Consider the following 20206-nt stretch of genomic DNA (forward strand, 5'->3'; position numbering starts at 1 on the left):
TGCTTTCACAAGTCAGGGACGCTGTAGCGTCGCCGTCCTCGTGCCCACCTCTGATTTGCACACGTCTGATTTCTGTTCGACAGCGGAAAAAACCCGACCAGGATTGTGGTGCTAAACGTTATAGGTATTGATAGTGAGAACTTGACAGGAGGGCTGCTGAGCTGTAAAAGGGACCCGGAGGGCAGGAATCTTCCCCTCCCACTGAACCAGAATGGTTTTTTTTGGGGAGGGAGGCAGCTTCACTTCTTTTACTTCCCTGGCTCCTTTAATCTGGGGGCTAGCAGTAGGCTAGAAGACACGTTTTATTGTCCTCTGATGCCCATCTATAATGAATGATTGCAACACCGCAGCCTCGATTAGCTGTGTTTGTGAAGAATAATTTGCTCCACTATTGGAATAATATCCCAATTTCTTTTTCTAGTCACTTAATATGGGCCCTTAGAGCCACGAACACTGAAAACACAGACAGAAAGGGAACTACAGTTTCTCTTCTCTGTCTCCAGAAGAACAGCTTTTGCCTTAGTTTGCTTTTGCAAAGTTGAAATCACAGGCAAACCTCTTCCCTGGAAAAAAAAAAAACATGGAAAAAAGGACAGTCTTGACAGCCCGTCAGAGAAGATGAGCCAGTATCTGCTGACACAGGGCCAAATCCTGCAAGATGCTGGGCGCCTTCAGCTCCCATTTAAATCAAAGGGAAATGAGGATGCTCAGCACTTTCAAGGCTGGTTTTTTTTTGCCATTTCAGCACTTTACCGGTGACGTTGCCCAAGAACCACAAACACAGACTTGTCAGAGAGAGCTGACTGTGGTCTCACACGACAGTGAGGATCTGATACGATGCAGAAGATAGCTCAGGCTAGGTACCACCCACAAGGTACGCTTCATGAGCTGCAAAAACTGCAACACCATTTTCTTTGTAGGAGCCATACATGTGTGGGTTTTGCCAGTGACATTGCGTGCAGGGTAGTGGCTCAGCATCAGATTAAACCGGAGGCGTTGACAGGTCTTATCCAATGCAGTCTTGGTCTTTTGGTTCCCTGTGACCTCTGTTCCTCGGCAAAGCAGGAAGAGTGCATGCCAAGTACCTTGCTCTACGCCAGAAAACCTGTCAGCAGAAAGAAAATGATCCTGGTCCAAATTGACTTTGGACAGAAAGGTTGTTTTCTTGGTCTCTTGTCTGGCTCAAAATCCAGGCAGCTAAAATTTCTTTACTCCAGAGAAACTGTTAATAAATTCAGTGAACAAGCAAAACTGGGATAGTTTCAAAAGGAAGACTCTCAGCCCCTGTTCTATTTTTGATTCTCGAAGGGTTCAAAGTGCAAAATGCCTGGTTTTAATAGAAGGGAGGAAGTATTAAATACAAAAGCAAAATTGTCCCCAAGCACTTTGTCTCCTGAAACATGAATCCTCTCCTCATTGAGGGAAGATGCACTCTGCAGCTGGTGTGTGCCATGTAACCAAACCCATGAGGGCGGTTACCCTGGTCGTGGCTGGAAGCCGTACATGTGAATGTGCAGTCACAGGGAGCTGATGGCTTTAGCTGACAATGGGGTGATCCTGGGGAGGGACAAATGTAATGCAAGGTACCACTGGGGCACCCCATGCAGGGGAAGACCTGGGATACAGATGCTTCTCTGAAAAACAGAAGACCTTTCCAAGCATTGAAATACCATGATACCTCTTCCTTCTTAACTTCACCGACTTCTCTGCTGCAGTCAGGAGGGTGGCAAAGGCTTTTGAAGAGAGGGCAGGGAGGATGGAGGGAAAAGGGGATTTTCAGCAGTGTTTCTCTATGAGAGCCGGGCACCTGATTTGTCACACACATCCGGAGAAGTCTCCCCTGCCTCCCCCAGCTACAGCTGATGCAAATACACCTAAACGTGTCAATATTCGCAACACAGCATTTTAAAAAAGATAGCTGGAGGAAATCAAACGTGTTGCTTCCTGAGAAGACCGGGGAATATACATTCCCAAGCACTGAGCAAGATCATCCATTATACATTTCTATCTATTCCGCCAACTGCCTGCGTGTCCCCCTGCTGCCTGCGCAGGACAGATACCCTGATTCTGCATCCAGCATGGGAGAATTGCATCCACCAAAGAGGCACCACTGTACCCATGGGTTTGCTCTCCAGAAACATTGAGATGCCGGCGCTCTTTCAGGGACAATTTTCTTGGCGAGGGAAATCTTGACTGTCGATTGCACTTCGGCAGCAGCCAATATAGGAAGTAGCAGTATAAATTCTCATTCTCATTAAATGTGTCTGTCTGACTGATGGACGCCAGTAGAATTACACAGCGGATCCAGATTTGTGGGTCTGACAGTAATAAACCAAATTTTCATATAGAATACATGTCTCGGAGGGGCGTTGGACGTGCTTTATTTCTGTGAGTTATAGGCACTGCGTGACACGGGAACAGTGCCGGCCACCACGGAGGAGAACGGTCATCGAAACAAGCCCAGCCCTGACAAGCGGAGCAGTGACCTCGCAGACATACGCTGTGTTCACTCCCCGAGAGATGGGCTCACCCACCACTCCTGTTCATCCAAAAGACCTTTTCCTCTGAAAAGCTGCCCTGTATGCCATGAGCCGCTCCTGCACTCTGCTGTGGCAGCCTTGGTGGGAACAGGCAGAAAAGGGAAAACCAGGCACAGGAGCTTCTCTCCCAAACCCACCACAACCGTCTTGTCACTAGTGGCCTCTCCAGAGAGTCACTGCAGCTGGGTGAGCAACGGGAAAGCGCTGCAAAGGCCCCACTACTGACTCTTTTTCTTTTTAAAGCAAGAGTGAGCCGAAGGTGTAAACACCGGGTCCAGGATGTGGTGGGTCACTTCACCACTGCGAGGCAGCCAGGACACCTGGAGTTTTGTTTTCCAAATCACTAAAGAAACGACTGGGCTTAGATACTGGAGCCGTTAATTCATCTGCATGGCTGCCAGCAGTGGAGTGGTGCCAGAAGCAAAGGTCTGCAAATTTTCCCAGCGTGACCATTTCTCAATACTCTTCTCTGTCCTGCTGTTTCAAGTGGGTTAACAAAAGACGTAAAATATTTCCTTGTCTTAATTTTGCACTTTGAGCTTCTGTTCTGCACACAGGGCTCTTTCCTCCCTTCCCATGTCAGCTTCTTCCCAGCAATCTGTTTCCCCTCGGCTCCACGCAGCCGCCGTGCTGACCCTTCAAGCCTGGGGTGCGAGGTGCTGTCCCCCCCAGGTGCCAGCCCTATGGAGGAAGCGTTTCTGACTGTCGTCTCTTCGGTCTCCCTCCCAGACACTAAATAACAATCAGGAAATCCTGGGCCAGCTCCTGCTCACAGGCTTTCCTTGCCATGGTCTAATTTCACGCCCCTAATTTCACTGCCAGGCTGCCAAGTCCCATTCCGAAGGCACCTCCCATGCCCACCGCCCGCACCACACGAGCATCCCCGTCTAACAGTCTCTTTGCTGCCATGGTCTTGAGCTCCTCCACTGGCTTGGATTACTTCAAGTGAATCAGCCGGCAGCAGCTTCGCTTTTAAAGCCCTCTTGACAGTGCTTTCTTCCCCGGTGGAAGCGTCAAAGGAAATTCCCCTTGACAAGGTTGCCGGCTGTGGAAAATCAGCTGGGAGTGTGCTGAGCGGAGGGCTCTGGCAGATCTCACATCACAGGGCTAATCCTGCGGCCCACGGTGGAAGAAGGTCTTTGGGATGGTGGCTGAGCGGTGCGGGCTGCTGTGCCCCAGGAGCCCCTGAAAGAGGATTAGGTCGGCGCACTGAACAAACGGAGGGTGAGCGGAAAGCTCAGTCGTTTTGGGATTGTTCTTCACAGCCGCAGATAATAAAGGTGAAAAGAGAGACTTAAAAGATTATTCTGAAAGCAGGTCAGACTTCAGGAGAGCAGCTAGCTGGCAGACAGGGTTGTAGCACCCTCCCATCTATGCCTGATCCGGCCTGACCGTGCTCATGGATGAGGCTGGGTGTGTGTGTTCATCTAGCAGCGCCGGCCGGAGGGCTCGCTGTGCCAGCGATGAGTGAGATGGGTCCTGAGCTCAGCCGTGCCTCGCTGCGCTGCAGGCAGCATGGGTTCCATGCCTCCCATCCTGCCCTTGGCCTTGGGCTGCATGGGGAAGCCCAGGGTAAAGCCCTTTCACCGCCCACCGGTGCTCAGGAGGGCTGGAGAGAGCACTGAGCGCCTTCAGGGCAAGTGGTGAAGGGAAAAAAACAGGGACAGTGAGACTGCGATTGGGAAGATTATATGGAGACTTGGGCCTTGTATTTGCTTTTTGGATCTATTTGCTCTGTCAAGGGAAGTGGGCAGTTTCTGTGTTGACTCTGATCCCATTATCACACATTTGTTTAGGCTAGTATTTGCCATGCAGCCCTCTCCTAGTCCCAGCCTTCCTCCCCAGAAATGTCTTTGGCATTTCCGCGCTGACAAGGCTCTCGCAGGGGATGCAGTAAGTGCTTATCTGCACGCTGGGGCTTCACCTTGCCTTGATCGCTCGGGAGATTTTGCTGTTCCTGGAATGCTGGCCTTTTGCAGTCTCCAGGTTGAACTGAGTTTTATGTCGTGTTTTAGGATTTGCATTTTCATTTACTACGTGTTTCATTGAACATCCATTCTCTAGCACAGATTTGTAATGACTTGGAGGAGATTTCCTTAACCTCCCCTCTCCTCCATGTCCTTTAAAAGTAATAACTGATAAAACTAGGCTCATTATGTGCACTGCCGGGTTGATCTCCTAGACTGATCGCATGACTTCTAACCCCTTCTCCTTCCCCAAGTCCTGCATTACTCCTGCAGGCTGTACAGACCGCAGCTCATCTGTAATGTGAGAGCAGATGCCTGGAAAGAGAGGAATGAAGAGAGTCAAAAAGAAAAAATGTAGAAATCCAAACCCCAACCCATTCCCCATGCTTTCAGAGACCAAGGAGCAGTCATTTGACAGATAAAAGCCGTGTGTCGCAACACTTCCCAGAGATGCCTGTAAACATGATCTGGAAAACCACCCTGAGCTAAGACTCATTTAAAATCTCTCTTGGCAATTTCAGATTTTGCATCAAAGAAAAGATCTTGCTTCCTACATGTCAACAAAATCCATTTCTGAATACTCTAGTGTCCAAGGAGGTTGAGATCCAGTCTTGTTAAGATCCAGCCTTGCAGGTTTGTCCTTGCTGTTTGACAGGCAGGGAAATGGTCACAAATACCTCACCCTTGTTTCACCCAGCAGTCTCTCCAGTGCAGGGATCATCGGCCCAAGATCTTGTCCATGTGGGCACTGCTCTTTCCTTCCTGCAACTCGTCCTCTCTGCTTTCCCAGCATGGGGTGGTTGCCTCCTGGTGTCACGGGGTTCAGCGATCCTCAGGTGCTTTCCTTTGTCCTTGTCAGCTCAATCTGAAGAAATGAGTTGCTACACCATTGTTTTGAGAGCTAAGCGCTCGAGATGCCATGCAGACCCAGCAAAGAGGCAAAAGTTTACGCCAATGAAGCTGAGAAGATGCAAGCTTTATCACTGGTGGATACAGGAACCTTGCCACCCGGAGAGGGTGGGTTCTAAACCACTTTCAAAAAATCAGATAGGAGAGGCCTTTTTCTTGGGTAAAACCTGCTGATAAGAACAAGGTAAACAAAGAGCCTTTTCTGCATCCATGAGGGGAAGGAGCCAGCATGTATTTACCCTTGAGGCAGATGATACGCAAGTCTGAAACAGACAAAGAGATTTTCCTGGCATTTGCTCCTCTGTCCCACATTTTGCAAGAGTCAGACGGCAGCGACTGGAGCTGTAAGATATTAAAGGACTTGGCAAAGTTATCGCAGATTGTGACATATTTATCAGGAGCTTGAGCTTCTCTGAAAACCCTGACTGCACCAACCGTAACCATATCTGTTACTTGATTAAAAATACTCATAATAACTCATACCCTCCTGCAGCTTTTGCACGGAGCTAAGTGCTGAGCTGTTCTGTGGGAACTCTCCTTGACCAATATATTTCGCAATGTTGGATGTGATAGACGCATATTATTGTTACACCAAATACTAGTTTCATTATTGATAAGCTGGGCAGAATCGTACCATGCTGCCACGAAGATGTTACAAGTCCAAACTGGCTGGTTTGCTACATCTGGTAGCAACAGTCTGCACGTCAGCACTTAATCTGAGAGTGCAAATTGTACGTTATTTGGAAAGTCCCTATCTGAGCCAGATGTTTTGGCTCCATAGTCATTGGGCAGTGGTGCTTAAAGGCTTGCAATATCGTAACCTAAACAGGGATGCACATGGCATTTCACCTTCATTCCAGCCTCCGCAGGACGAGTGGATTTGGTTTCCGATTGCACTTCCTATGCTTACTGGGTGAACGGAGGCTGCCATCACAGAGCAGAGTGAATCAAATCGCCATCGCATGGGCTCTCCCTAAAGAGAAGGAGACAGCAGCCTGCACCAACCAGACCATGCAGAAGTCATTGCCGACCAACGCTGGCCATGAGTACTACAAGTATTTCTGATGTAGCACCACACTTCCCTGCGAATGTTTCTATCCAGCAAGGACTTCACAGGGGTGGTGAGGGAGAGTCTGGGCATCCCTTCTGAGAGGGGGAAACAAACGTGTCAACACCCTCAACACCTCTGTTGCCGGTCTGTGGGGTGGGCAGGGGACGATAGTGGTGCATACAAACGGGCTGCAGGAGCATGGCAGGAGCGAGCACGAGGGTGTGGGGAGGAGAGAGTGGCTCCGAGCAGCTGGAGGAGCTAGAGGAGGCTACGAGAAACAGAGTCTGCCTCTGGAGGCTACACAGCACCCGGTGGAAGGGAAAGAGCCATGGAGATGGTCCAAGAGTGAAAGGCACTTACCTCTTCTCTGCTCAGTGTAGTTTTTTGGACTGAGCCCAAACCCGAGCGCTTTGCAGCTCAGACCCACCTACACAGTGTTAGCTAAGCTTGTGTAAAGTTAGAAACAAAAATCCACAGCGCTGAAAATCAGATGGCTTATGTAGACGGCTAAATATAGCAGTGAGTGTCTAACTTCAGGGCACCTTGCTGAGGAATCCATGCCTTGCACGCCAAGGGCAGCGTTCTCTCTGCTTATGCTCTCCCTCAAAGGACAGCTCGGCCTGGCTGGCACAGCGTGTCTCAGATATTTTTGGAGCAAGAGAGGCCATGGTAAGGTGTATGGGAAGGGGCAAGAACAGGAGATGTATATTGGATAAGGCAGAACTGTGCTGGTGTCCCAGGCTGACGCCCTGCTCCCAGCTGACCCAACCAGCTCTGGAAAATGTGCGGTCACCCTTTCTGAGTGCCATCAGGCAAGATGGGCTCCTCTGCAGCTGAGCTCCAGAGAGAGGGCTGGACGGGTGGCTGGGCTCAGCGCCCGAGGGGACTAGACAGGTGGCTGGACTCAATGCTCAGGCAGCCCTGGCCCCTGCTCCTGGCTCTGCTGCTGACCTGGGGGAGGCACTGCCCACCTCTGCTCCCTGCTCTCAGAAAGGGGGAATTTATGATCCTGACCTTCTTCCTGCTGTCAGATCAGCTGATGAAAAAGTACTATCTAGGAATTGATTAGGGACCAGTCCAAATCACAACTATAAATCTAAACTCCCCAATATAAAGTTGGATTTTTACATTGACTCTATCTATAATAGGCCAAATCTGGATTCGCCTCCAGAACAGTTTAACTAAACTTTTCGAAGTATAGCGCCTAAATACTTTAGTAGCAGTGAGTGAATTAATGATCTCCAGCACTTACAGAGTTAATCAAGAATAAATTGGCATTTTCAAATAGATTCAGCAGGTCTGGCCATAAATCGTTTGTATGTCTGTATGATAAGAAGCAAATATAAATTTTCAAAAAAATTTAACCTTGCATAGTGTATAAAGAGAATACATAATATTCTTGAGCATAAATACATCTCAAATCAAACCCGTTGTGTATACACAGAATACGTAATGGGCTTGCTTGAGACATTTACCTCAAGCTGAGGCCAAACTGGCAATCTTTTTATGACCGATGTAGGTCTTCGCAATACTGGCTCTCTCCATGTTTCTGTATATATAATTTTGCAGGCCCAGTACAGACAGTCCTCAAGTACATGTAGGTGTGCAAAGGATATATAACACCTCTCTAATATTCTAAGCTCTGGAGCCAACTGTGGAAGATGGCTGAGCCTGAGAGGACAGAGTCTGGGGGCAGAAAGCAGTGTATTCAACGAAGAGCTGTATATGCCAAATGGAAGAAGTGGAAAGGGATAGGCTGGAGATCACATCACCTTTATCTGATGGCTTAGAACAGGAGTGAGAGACAGCAGCAAGATCTGCACCGACCTGATGACTCTCAAGGGCTCCAGCTCATGTCACAAGAAGAGGAAATTGTCTGTGGCTGCAGGAGGCACAGATAAAGACAAGCCACTGCCCTGTGTTTGCCTGTGCTGAGACACTGTGCCCCTGGCACAGCACAGCACTGAACCATCCACTTTAGGCCAACAACTCCACGTCTTAAAATATTCCATCTGCGACAGGGGTGTATTGCACAGATGTGCTGACCAGATGTGCTGGTCCAGTATGAGGCACAAAGAGAAGGAGGTTGTCGTGCAATCGACAGCAGCCATCACCCATGTCATCATTCACCTTTGCAGTGAGATGGTTCTTTCTGTGATGGAGAGGGCTCTGCCTGCCTGCCGGTGGCCGCAGGGAGCAGCAGAGGAGCTGGCTGAAGAGGCAGAGAACACACTCATGTGCACGCACATGCTTTTGTTCACGCTGTTTCCTGGCCTGACATATGGCACATCTACAGGCCAAGAGTTCAGGTCAGATAATCAGACTATTATTATGGTGTTTGAATTAGTCTAGGGTTCACTGGCTGAGTCCACATGGCCGGGCTCTGGCATTGGGATGAACAAGCACCTAACTGTTCGTATGGATGAGAAGTGGTAGCGCACCATCCCCCTGTAGGTTTTGCTTCAAGAAAAACATGGGCAGCTGAGAGGGAAGGGATAGAAATCAGGTCCAGCACTCCCTCCTGCTGGCATGCTCGGAGGTCAGGGAACATCAGTCATACTGCAGCAGCCACCTGCCCATGTCAGGACAGGGCCATAGAGGATGTGTGAGTTTCATAAGGGCATCACTCATCAGGAATGTCCACAGCAAACCCTCCCTGAAACACAAGAAAAGTTGGTTCCTCAATGCTGGCCTCTTGCTTGAGGTCTGCTGCTTTTTTAATGTTAGCAAAATCCATCTCACCTCCATACTAACACCTTGTAAACGTAACTGCAATTCACAGGAAACCAGCGTGTGCCAGAACAGCTGTGCTGCACGCAGGAGACCTACTACGAGAACGATATTTATTCTCCGGTTCCAGTCACAGGCCGAGGAGCAGGTTTATGAAAAGTTAATACCCCCTTATATGGCTGCTGTCAGTTCTCACTTCTTCCAGTGGCTACGTTTTAGTCTTTCTTCCTCCACCCCCTCTTTTCCTTCCATCTAAGAAACGCAGCTCCAGAAACATGAGAGAGAAGGAGTAAGGAAATGATACCAGTGTCCTCAGCTGATCCAGGCAGTGAAAGTGTAGTAATATCGGCGGCACTAGAAGTGCCTGGGACTGCTCGCATCAAGCTACAGTTCCTGGCTCATAGTTTGGCCAGATTTTCTTCTCCATCATGGAAAATAAAACTTATGAGGAGCGGCTAAGGGAGTTGGGGCTGTTTAGCCTGGAGAAGAGGAGGCTGAGGGGAGACCTGATTACAGCCTACAAATACTTGAGAAAGGATGGTGGGGAGGTAGGGGAAGGGCTCTTTACATTAGTGATGGGTGATAGAACAAGAGGAAATGGGTATAAGCTTAGTCAGGGCAGATTCAGGTTGGATGTTAGGAAGTATTTCTTCTCTGAAAGGGTTGTCAGCCACTGGAATAGGCTGCCCAGGGAGGTGGTTGAGTCCCCATCCCTGGATGTGTTTAAGAATAGGGTGGATGATCTACTTAGCGATATGGTTTAATGGGGATTAGGGACGGTTGGACTCGATGATCTCTAAGGTCTTTTCCAACCTAGAAATCTATGAATCTATGAATCTAGACCCAGCAGCGGCAGCCCTCATCTGAAGTCCAAGCAGACACTCCAGCTCCAGTTTTCTCCTCTGATCCAGCAGCATTGTGCTCCTTCAGTGACATAAATGTTCTCCCCAAATTTTAAGGGATGTCCACGTGGAGCCTTTCCAGCCATCTACCTGCTCAGGTGGTATGGAGCCATCCTAGTGATTTCACACCCTGTTCCTCGGGACCACACTTGTGTATGTGTGGGGGTACATGGCGAGGGAATAAACACTTCCACAAACTTCCTCCCTTAACCCTTACTTTCCTCACCTGTCTCACTCGGGTGACATTAATAGAATTTGACATTGTGGCATAACCCGTTAGTCATCCTGCCAGAGTAGTAATTTGGTCAAATGACAAACTTTCAATCATTTGAACAAATGGCTGTTTCACTAGGGCATTTGATCAAATGATTAAAACTAAAAGGCATTTGGCCACATGACTGAAGATGTGATCATGGCTCTGGACAGGTGCCGGAACAGATTTTTATAAAACAATCAGACTGGAGTGTAATTCTTCATGCGCCGGAGCTTCAACATGAGCAGGTCCTACCTGCTGCTGACACTGTGAAGGAATGTGGGTTTCCCTGCCTTTTTCCCCCAAACAACCTCTCTCGTGGCCAGGGTGCCTGGGTCTGACCCTGAAGGCACAGCAGCACCTCCCGACCCCTTTGGCCATGGAAGTTGGGCTGGGGAAGGGGCGGTCAGCGGTGAGGAGGGGGCGATGCAGGTTGGAGGATGGAGGGGGAAGCAGCAGCGAAGCTGGACATGGTACAGTGCCTTTGGGAGTGACTGCCCGGTCACTCCACACAGCCCCAGTTCAAAGCACCAGTTTGCCCTGGGAAAGGTCCCTGCCTTTACCAGAAGCCCTGCCTTTCCAGCTTGAGTGCTACGGAGGGTAGAGAAGGGATTTTCCTCCTTGCTTGCCTTTGTTTTTAATAGCCATGAAGCTCTCTGTAAAGCCATGCCTTTGGTGCCAGCAAAGCAGCAGCAGAGGAGCCTGGCAGGACTGCTGTTGCTGTTTATGCAGGACAGGTCAGCCCAGGACAAGTTTTGCCATGCTATAAGGGTTGAGGGCATGCAAACTCCCTGCTATCATGCCTTCACTTTTGCCTCCACCTTAGACTGCATTTGGGGGTGCCTGGAGGGGAGGGCATCACAGCAACCCAACAGCTGGGGTCCTGCCATTCTGCATGGGGAGCAAGTGTGTAAGGAGCCTAAATGTGGTTCTTCGTCTCATGTGCAATGGAAAGGCTCTGGAGAAATTGGTATTCAGAGTTGTGTCTGGGATTTGATCTCTCCCCCAGAAATCCTCCTAGGCACCTTACCCATTCCCAGTCTGTCCCGTTTATTTATGACAGCAGGATAAACACTTTCCAGGCAGAGAGGTGACCACAATCTCTCTTCTGTGGAGCTGACAAGCTATGACTGGAGAGAGAGACAATGTTTACGGTGAAGAGCTTCCTGCAGTTACAGAGAGGTCAACAGGATGCTTACCAAAAATAAGGTTCAGTTCATTGAATTAATGAAGTTCAAGCAGGGAATACAGAATACACAAGTGAAGGGAGGAATAAAGCTTCTAAGCAACAACTACTGTGATGTACTTAGACAGTATTCCCAAATCACGATACTTGATGTTTTTGCCAAAAGGTAAAAAAAAAAGAAAAAAAAAAAAAGAAAGAAAGAAAACAAGAAAGCAGAAAAAAAAGGCCATTTCCTGACCAGACTCGTTGCCCACCCACTTGTTCTTTTAAGGTTCTCCTGCACATCCACAAGAAATGTGACCTTTGTAAGCTGTTGCTGGGGGTAGGCCTGTCTCCTCAGAGGGATGTGAAAATATGTGATTGCTGGATGAAAGCAAAAAGACAGCGGCTCAGCCAGCAGCAACCCTGGAGGTGTTTCCCATGCTTACCGCAATTGGAAGACCCAGCAAAGCCATGTCTTCCTTCCTACGGCTTCTGGAGGTTGTTTTCAGCCTTTCCTTTCAACATAAGAACACAAAAAATTCCCTGCTAGGTCAGATGAGCAGTCCGTCATGTCCAGTGCTCTGGCTTAAGAGAATCAATTTAAGGAGAGCACGTGAGCCCAGCCATGCTCTGTAACCCTTTTCCCTTCATCCATCCCCTGACACCCATGCCTGTAGGTGTGTTAAGGATGCTGAAGGGCACATCCCTGTCAGTTCTTTCCCTTTAATATCTGTTTATGGACCTGTCACCCATAACCACGTCTAATCCTTCCTATAGCTGTTTGTAAGAAAAGGAGAGGAGAGCTCTCATCCTCAAGATCTCTTATTTCATATTATGATGGATGGACCACTCGATGGATAAGGAATTGGATGGATGGTCGCACTCAAAGAGTTGTGGTCAACGGTTTAATGTCCATGTGGAGGCCTGTGACGAGTGGTGTTCCTCAGGGGTCAGTACTGGGACCAGTGCTATTTAACATCTTTGTTGGAGACATGGACAGTGGGATCGAGTGCACCCTCAGCAAGTTTGCAGATGACACCAAGTTGTGTGGTGTTGTGGACATGCTGGAGGGAAGGGATGCCATCCAGAGGGACCTTGACAGGCTGGAGAGGTGGGCCTGTGAGAACCTCATGAAGTTCAACAAGGCCAAGTGCAAGGTCCTGCAGGTGGGTCGGGGTAATCCCAAGCAAATCCCAAGCACAAGTACAGGCTGGGCGGAGAATGGATTGAGAGCAGCCCTGAGAAAAAGGACTTGGGAGTGCTGGTGGATGAGAAGCTCAACATGAGCCGGCAATGTGCGCTGGCAGCCCAGAAAGCAAATCCTATCCTGGGCTGTATCAAAAGAAGTGTGGCCAGCAGGTCGAGGGAGGTGATTCTGCCCCTCTACTCAGCTCTCGTGAGACCCCACCTAGAATACTGTGTTCAGCTCTGGAGTCCCCAACATAAGAAGGACATGGAGCTGCTGGAACAAGTCCAGAGGAGGGCCGTGAAGATGATTCGAGGGCTGGAACACCTCTGCTATGAAGACAGGCTGAGAGAGTTGGGGCTGTTCAGCCTGGAGAAGAGAAGGCTCTGGGGGATCTTATAGCAGCTTTCCAGTACCTAAAGGGGGCCTACAGGAAAGCTGGAGAGGGACTTTTTACAAGGGCATGTAGTGATAAGACAAGGGGAAATGGCTTTAAACTGAAAGAGGGGAGATTTCGGTTAGATATAAGGAAGAAATTTCTTTGCATTGAGGGTGGTGAGGCAGTGGAACAGGTTGCCCAGAGAAGTTGTGGATGCCCCATCCCTGGAAGTTTTCAAGGCCAGGTTGGATGAGGCTTTGGGCAACCTGGTGTAGTGGAGGATTTCTCTGCCCATGGCAGGGGGGTTGGAACTAGATGATCTTTAAGGTCCCTTCCAACCCTAACCATTCTATGATTCTATGATTATGTCCACTAAGCTGTATTTCAAAACATGCAGGCAGAGGGGACAAAGTCAGTGAGCACTCCAGGTTGAGGATGGCCTTCACCTGGATTTATGCACAGCAGAACCTAATGGGATCCTGATCTCGATCAGGTGCTCTCAGGAACTGGAGACACACAGACACCCACATTCCTCTCCACCACTGCATGTACTTGCGTCTGCCCCCTTTGGGAAAGCTTTTTCTTTTCTTTCTTTTTTTTTTTCCCTAGTCTTTCCTCCACAGAATTACATGACAAGAGGCTTTTAACTAAATACTTGGAAGTTTCTATTTGGCCAGAGGACTGTGAGATTTTCATTTGGGTAAATGACTGAAACTTTAAGTCACTTGACTGACACAGTGGTCAGGGAGAAGCCTTATCTGCTGGAATGGTTTGATGAATTTACCATCAGAATGACTAAGACGTAGATCTGCACATATGGGAACTCCTTTCTGCCTAATAAATAATGCTCGCTCGCTTGCCCCACCAGGGCATAGGGAAGACTCATTAATTACTGACTCCGCATAGCCTGGAAGTCAGAAGATGCTACGCAAATACTAATTGTTCTTATCTCGTAAAGCAAAAGGCTGCGTTTGAGTTTCAAGTTTTTATTTTGGCAAAGGCACAGTCAGTAGTTTGCTGTGCAGTAAGGCTGTTCACACAGCTGCGTCAGGTAAGTATAAATCATATGGACTGCACACGGTACAGGAGAAATCTACTCTATGCAAAATTAATGTTGGGCTGGCCCAGCAGAAGCAGCGCACGTAGCAAAGGTGAAGTGCACAGTCTTAGGGGGAAGCTGTGTGTCTGCCCACCTGGTAAATTTATGTCTTTCACCTCTAGAACTTCAATTCACGCACAGTGTGAGGTTGTAAGTGAAATGAATTTATTGGTGTCAGTTCATTCCCTAATGGGTAACAGTTCATGTCACAAAATCAGCACAGATAATTTGTCATGATTGGAAGTCTCTTCTAAAGAGAGGCTTCGGCGTGCAGGGGTATGGAGGAATTAGTTGCTGGCCCCTGGGAGAGACGGCAGAGCTCGATAGAGAAGCCCACGCTCCAGCAGAGGAAACAGAGGTATTAACTAACCCTCCCTCCCACCTCCTCGCCCACTTGTGAACTGCATCAGAGAAAGTTCCTGTGCTACAAGTTCAATGCTAATGAAAAACAGGCCTCCCTCAGATTGTACCTTGTCTTAGGGTGGGAATGAGATGCAACGGCTGCGTTAGATCAACACTAAAGTCAGTGGGAAAACAACGCCAGCAGAGCAAAACAGAGGCAATGGACCATATTTGCAGCTGTGCCAAGAAAGAAACATCACCTAATGACTCCTAAGGGTTTACTGAAGGAGACATCCCACTGGCATCTCCAGCAGGTCTTGACACTGTTCCAGGATGCTCTGTCATCCAGCTTAGCCTTGGGAAGCTAGCCTTTTGTTCCCCACTTCGGCCTCCCTTTCCATTCCTCAGAGCAAAGCAGCCAGGAGACACTGATGAGTACTTCAGACCCCTGAACCATGTACACATCTGACACAGGAATGCCTCAGAGCTGCCTTCAGATATTTCCCTGATCTAAAATCCTCAAAATCCACTAACTGATCCTTAACAAATAGCCTGGAAAGTACCTGCGAGCAGCAATTTGAAGCACAGCCTGCAAGAACAACGCTTGCTCTGGCCAAGACACGATGGTCATACGAGTGTGACCTTGCCCCAAGCAACGTCCGACTGGGGTTGGGTCTGCCTTACCCAGTGGGGTAGCACAAGGCCAGCCACATCACTTCAAGTCCTTGGAGAGGCTGATCTTGGAAGGCCCACATCTCACCGCGGGCTCGCTCATGACTCTTCTCAGTCTGTGCAGAGCCTTGTAGAGCCAGGTTAGCCGGGGTGCTCCTGCACAGGACTACCTGGAAGCAGCAAGGCAGGGCTCCATGGTGCTACGATGTTGTCTTCCACCTGACTGATTCCCACCTGCTGTCAAACGAGTGCTCTTTTGAGGCGAGGACATTTTAGTGATAACTGAAAAAAAAAAAAAAAAAAGGATCGTTAGGTACCTTCCACCCACTGCCACTTTATGTCTTTGACTCTAGTCCTCTTTTCTGCTTGGCCCTAGGAGGAGAACCATCACAGGAGGCCAAAAAGCCCTCTAAGATGCCCAGTCTCCTTGCACAAAAGGTTATTGCTTAAGAGATGACCAGAAACTGCTCTTCCTGTGCCTTGTGAAATTCTGAATTAAAAAACCAAGCAAACAACAAGAAGGAATCAAAAAAATCCCAGCCAAGAAAACAAGTCTCAATCACATTTTATTCCAAAAGAAAAGGAAAAATGTATAAAGACAGGAATCTGTGTCTCTCATGCAGAGCTGAAGTAAGAAATCCCTGAGACGTCACAGAGTAGGCTGGTCATCCCCTTGCTATCTCCAGTGCAGACCCAGGGCTCAGTGGCTGGTCAGGAAGCCCAGAAGCTGGGAAGTCCCGCTGCCAGGGAGCCAGGAGATGGGGGCATGGCAGCCTCCATCCACTGCCTGCCATCTCCCCACCAGCATGCCAGGCGAGCTGCCAGGGAGGGAGGTAGGCAAGCTTTCAAAACTTGCTTCGCAGGAAGGATGCCATCCCGCATCTGCCTGGTTTCTGGGAGGATCTCATCAAAATTGACATGTTCCCGATGTGTATCAATGGCAGTGTATTAGATTTCGCTACGCCAGAGAAGCACGCCAGAAAATTTCTGACCAGCTGTACTGTGAACACTGAGTGCCAGAAACTATCATCTTAAGCTCTGTTCCATCTTTCCAATGAACAGCCAGAGAAACCTGGAAAGCAAACTAACTCACCTCGATATCAATGTCCCCAAGCATTCAGCTCTGACTTCTTCCGATATGGGCAGCGCAATGCTGGTGCACATAGGAAGCCGGTCACGGTGCCAGAAGGCTGGACTCCAGGCCAGGGTGTGCAGAGGAGGGATGTGGCCCGTCAGCCTTTACTTTATGCCTGTTTTTCTAGATAGGCCTTGGGCTTGACTGTTGACCTGGGTTCATTTCCAAGCCCTCCCCTATCAATCAGACATGCACACAGACTGTTCCAGTAATGAATCAAGCTGGCTTGTTCTTGGCCTCAATCAATCAAGCCTGTGTACTGCACAAACTTTCGTCTAGGTTAGAAAGAATAGGTAAAAACAGCCCTAAGCACAACCTGTGAAGAATAACTCCCCATTGCAGAGGTTCTTCAGAGGGCAGAAATCTTTTGGTGTGTACAGGTGTGTCAGAGACGCTAGTCAACAATTAGAGATGGCAAGCAAAAAGATCCAAATTTAAATATTTTCTATTAAAAATGTGTGAAGAGAAACATAACACTATTGGTATAGAAAATTCAGAAGGCATTAAAAGCTCAAACTCTGGGAAATTCCAGCCATTTACAGAAAAGCAGGAACTCTCATGCTCTGCTGTTAAGCCTGCTTGAGAAAAAAACAACCTGTCAGAATTAACTGGGGCACCTTCCAGCCAATAGCTGGGAATGGACTGCACAGCCACCCTGTGCCACTAAAAGTTTCTGCTAAGGTCTCATAAAGAGCTATGCAGCCAGAGCAGAGGTGTTTGCTGGTCCTGGAACATGTCAGGGTGATGAGCCATCTTGTAACCTGACAAAGACTGGTCCTACAAGATACAGCGGAAAATCATTATTAGGCACCGGCCTGCTTATCAAGCAACTCAACAAGCTCTCCTGAACCACTATATGAAAACTTACCAAAAAACGTATCTTTGTGAACGTCGCTTTTCTCTCCCAGCTGTGCTGAGCTGACCATTCAGGACTGAAAAAAAAGCACACTACACCGGACATGCGCTTCAGACCCAACCAAACCCATGTTTATCAGCTCCTTCCAGATGTTCCTGCAGCTGTGTTGCCTCACCATCACCGTGATTTGATGTGGCACCAAAGCAAATTAAGAGCTACATTTTTGTAGGCCTTGCTGGTGCTCTGTGCTGTGTGTACTCCAGCTCGCTTCTCAGCCTATTTTTTAGATGCTGGTGTCCTCAATTACTTTTCCAAATGAAAGGGAGTCATGCTACTTTAATTAAACATTTAATTGAAGGGGGAAAAAAAAAAAAAGAGGGAGGGAGATGATGTTTGCCAAAGAGGAAAGGATAATGGTGAGAGATTGTTGCTTCTAAATGAAACCTCACAATGCTGCTTTCTGCAGCGAGAGGCACCCTGGGCTGGGGCTCATGTATCAAAGTACAGCTCAGCTCCTATTCAATTAATGTGTCTGTTTGGATGGGAAGGTTTTGTAAAGCATTGTTGGAAATGGTTTCTAATTTTCCCTTCAGTTTTTGGCTGGCTTAATTAAACTTACACCCACCGAACCCTTGTGTCTCTCCAAAGGCAGACTGCTTATTGACCTAAGGGATTTTTTTAATCATTTCTATGTTTCCTTGGCTGTCTTCAGTGAATTAGCGAATCCAGTTTTTCTCTTTTTTTTATTTTTTCTTTTAAGGTCGATCCAACACTGAGGTGTTTCTTCTGCCTCCCCCTCAAAGAGCTGGCAGAAACGTGTATAATCTTTCCCTTTCCGTGGGAGCCTGAGAACTTAATCAGCTGCAACTCTCCAGGCTGGGGCTTCCTCAAATAAAGAAGTAATGCAAGCTCATGCCTCCAAAGCAGAACTGGGACGTCTGGGCGCTCCTCACCCCTTGTCCAGAGGTAGGATTGCCTGTGAGAAAAAATTCACTGGCATGTATGAAAGATCATAGGAGAGAGTCTTCATGAACTTAGGGCACAAGTTTGTTTTGTGAGTGAGTGAACCAACGAGGTCTGCTTCGCTATCAGCTCGGTTCTCCAGAGAGAGCAAAGCCCTATGGATTCGCTAGTGTCTATGATGGCCAGAGTCACACAGTGGCCTCTTCCTCACTGGGGAATTAGTAAAGTATCTCTTCAGTTGCCTGGTCTAAAAAGACTTGGGGATCTTACTGTATTTGGGGCATATCTTTCTCTCTCTCTCATTAAGTGGAAATCTGCTAATGGGCTCATGCGTTATGGGAAGGTCGAATGAACAAACACACTACTGTAGAAACCTCCTCTCCTTTAGAAAGCAGGATAAAACTGAGGATGAAGCTTAGGTCATGTGTCCGGCTGAGTGAAGGTTCATGCCACCCCCACGTTATTTACCTGTGGGCCTGACTGTATAAAACACAGCACCCATACGTCATCTGACGTTGTCACTGCAGGCAGAGGATACCTTTGAAATTTAGGCTCTGCCTGCTTGTTAAAGGATGAGAACACTCATGGATGTCAAAATACAAAAGAAAGCTTACACAAAGGGCACATCCCACGGCACACGAGCATTGTCGTCGCGCAGTTGTTCTCATTGTCACTAATAAAGCAAGGGGTGAGGGAGGATAAACTGGGCCACTCTAGCATGAGTGACTCACGGTGGAAATAATAACGAGCCTGAGATCAGAAAAAGGAGAGTAAGTCTTATAAGCAGGGTTGCCTACCTTGTTCTCTTTTCCAAATGCTCTGAAAAAGCTGCAGGATATAAAGTGTTTCTTAGGGTACAGCTGACTAAAAATTCAAGAAGAAAACATTCTTGTCTGCCCACAAAGGACTATGTAGGCTTGCTCCCATCCAGGGCACAAAATCGGCAGTGGAAAAGCAGTGGAAGTGCATCAACCTGTAGAATTTCCCACCCCTAGCAGGCAGGGTAGCTACTCACAGCAGGGAGCTAAACATGGTTTCTGCTCAGCATCGTGACTGTGCTATGGATTAGATGCAGATTAACCCAGCGACCTGCCATCCGCTCTCATCCATACCTAAGAATATAAGCAAAGGGAAGCTGATGATTAGGGAGAAGAACAGGTGAAGTTCAGCTCAAAGTTCAATGTCACTGAAAAAACATGAACATCAAGACCAGAGTGGGTCTGTTTCTCTTTCTGACCATAGCACATGCTGAGCCCTCAAGGGCTGGGTCATTCTGCTGAGGGTTCAGATGAGAGTGATAAAGGAAGGGCCCAGTCTAGACCAAGGTTCCCGGCATAGGGACTCCTATGCTCTGTTCTTGATTGTCACCAGCTGGCTCAGGGACAAGTCACACCACTTCTTGTCATACTTCATTTCAGCCACTTCTGAGGTGGAGATACTAAAATATCCTCACCACACGGAGATCTTCTCGGTGTTGGCTCTGAGTGCTTGGGGATTTACAAATACAAGGTGCAGCAGAGCTACAAAGTGAATTAGGAACAAGAATCAACCAACGTCTCTAGCACAATCACTCCTGAGCTTTATGTAGGAAGAGAAGGAGAGGGGTTGGAGACAGACTCAGTTTTATCCAGAGAGGAATAAGCTTCATTTCTAGGGCTGTTTCTAATAAAATAAAGACAATTCTCTCTGGCTTATAGCACCTTACTAATCATTATAGCTGTGATGCAGAATCATTCCTGTTTTTATTCTGTACTCCTTTTTTAACTTAGGAAAAGCGAGTCTATTCAAACAACCCCTAGAAAGGAAACCCATGATAATTGTTGTTGTGTTTTTAGGTAACTAAAATCATATTGGCTTAAGAATTTACACTTCGCATGTGCTTCACCCATACCTGAGGAACAATAAAACCCAAAGCAGATGGAGAAAGTGTGATGAAGCAAACTTTCCCTGCATGATGTAAGGCAAAGGGGCTGTCTAGCCCACTGCTTTCCATATGAATGTATTTTATCTGGGCACTGCTGTTATTATTAATTATTATTATTATTATTAATGTT

This window comes from Tauraco erythrolophus, chromosome 1, assembly GCF_009769465.1.
Source record: "Tauraco erythrolophus isolate bTauEry1 chromosome 1, bTauEry1.pri, whole genome shotgun sequence".
NCBI lineage: Eukaryota > Metazoa > Chordata > Aves > Musophagiformes > Musophagidae > Tauraco > Tauraco erythrolophus.